The sequence below is a fragment of the Vombatus ursinus genome, unplaced genomic scaffold (genome assembly GCF_900497805.2).
Source record: "Vombatus ursinus unplaced genomic scaffold, bare-nosed wombat genome assembly UNPS02014832.1, whole genome shotgun sequence".
NCBI classification, from domain to species: Eukaryota; Metazoa; Chordata; class Mammalia; order Diprotodontia; family Vombatidae; genus Vombatus; species Vombatus ursinus.
The window spans coordinates 42,782,656-42,785,075 of NW_020954610.1; positions in this window are offsets into that span (position 1 = coordinate 42,782,656).

Sequence of the window (2,420 nt, forward strand, 5' to 3'; positions counted from 1 at the left end):
GATAGATAGATAGATAGATAGATAGATAGATAGATAGATAGATAGATCCAGAGTTATCAGCATGATACCTTAGAAAGAGCATTGGCTTTGACATCAGACAACTCTGGTGTGCAAACTGGACCACTTGCTGTTCACTGTAAACAATGATGCATCTCCCACTTCTATATCTTTGCAAAGGTGGTCCTCAGGGTCTGAGATATTCGCCCTCCTTGCCGCCACTTCTGGAATCTCTAGCTTCCTTCAAAGTGTGCCACTTGCTACATTAGGTCTTTTTTTCTATGTGCATATACATATAATCACACACACATACATGTATGTGTAATGGCAAACAGGCTTCTTGGGACTCTGACCCTGCCTCCATTTTTACATTGTTGAAATGTAATAAATGCCTTCTTGTACTTTTTCCCCTTCAAAAAAGGGGGTACTAATTAATCCATCTCAAAGAAGGACCAGAAAAAGCTGAGTCAAGTAATTGATACTTTGGCTTGAAAGTCAGAAATTCTCATTGCTTTTATGGACTTTGCAATTTTCCCAATTCTTTTCCTTCATTCATCAGACAGAGAGGTCCAGTGAGTGCCTAGCAGGGGCCAACCATTACATGTTGTTGAAAGGAATATGAATACAAATATGATGATCTTTGAACAGAAGTTTGTGATCTATGTACACAAATAACCCCAATGAATAGCTATGGTCCTATAAACACAGGAAAGAGAAGTCATTTCATGTCAGGGGCTCTGGCCCCTGACACACTCTTCCAAACTCAAAGAAGTTACACCATCATCTTAACCTTTGGCAACCAAGCTGAGCATTCTTCTGGATGAGGATTATTTTATCTATTACCCTGAAAACCGAGGCTGGGAGTGCCAAGCCATCAACCATTTGAGATAACTAAGAATTGTTATGTTTCCTCAGTCACTTATAACTTCCAAATGTTACCTTTGTCTTATTTTGAATAATATTCAAAGATTCAAGTACTTCAGAAGACAGGGTGCAGTTAAACCTCTAGGAAATAGGTCAGGAGGCCAGAGATTGAACAGAGATATCAAACTCAGTTCACAGAACTCCCAAGTACTGCTTGAACCAGATTAAAATGTAATTGGGAAATGTTGAATAAAATAAATAAAAATATAATACAATATAGTATTAATGTGTGGTTTTCTAAGTCAATATGCTACCAGCAGAGATCCATTTCTATATGAATTTGACACCGATGTCTAGGAGAAAAACACTAGGATTTGGAGTCATAGGTCTTGGATTTGAATATCAGTGATACAACTTACTATCTGCATAACTTTGGGCAATTCACTTCACCTTTCAGGTCTCAGTTTCTTCATTCACAAAACAAAGAAGCTAAAATAGATAATCCCTTAGGTGTTTTCCAAAATCTCATCAATTAATCTATTAAATTATAGTGTGAAACAAGTGGACAATATCTTATTCTATTGACCCAAAAAATATTTCTAAAATGCTTGTAATTATACATGGTCGTATATAAAGGGCAGCGAGGTGGCACAGTAGAAAAAAGCACTGGTCGGTCCTGTTTTATCTATGTATCTCTATCTCTCCATCTATCTACGTATGTGGGCCAGCTAGATGGCTCAGTGGAGAAAGTGCTGAGTCAGGGAGACAAATTCAAATCGAGTCTCAGACACTTACTAGCTGTGTGACCCTGGGCAAGTCACTTAACCCTGTTTGCTGAGTTTCCTCATCTATAAAATGAGCTGGAGAAGGAAACAGCACTTCTCAACTTGACTTTTAAAGCTCCCACAATATAGCTTCCACCTACCATTTCAGTCTTATTTTTTATTATTTTATTTATTATTTTATTACTACTTTTTACACACTCTTCCTTCTTTCCATTCACACTGGACTGCTTGCTGCTCAACGTACACAATAATTCATCTCCCACCTTTATGTCTTTGCAAAGGTGTTCCCAGGGTCTGGAGAATACTCCCTCCTCTCCTCCACCCATAGAATCTCCAATTTCCTTCAAAACATGGCTCCAGTGTCACATCCTGCACTAGGTCTTTCTTGATATCTCTCATTTCAGTTGATAGTAAACTCTCCCTCTGTGACTATGTTGTATATATGCTGCATTCAACATAGCCGTGTCCTTGTTGCAGCTAGATGGCACTGGGTAGACTCATCTTCCTGAGTGTAAATCTGGCCTCAGACACTAGCTGTGTGACCCTGGGCAAGTCACTTAAGCCTTAGTTTCCTCATCTATAAAATGAGCTAGAGAAGGAAATGGCAAATCGCTCCAGCATCTTTGCCAAGAAAACCCCAAATGGGGTCGCAAAGAGTTGGACAAGATGGAAAAATGACAGAACCACAACAAATCCTTGTGGTGCCAACCTTCTCTCTTCTCTTTGTCCCCCAGTAGAATGACAATGAGGGTAGGGGCTATTTTTCATTGTCTT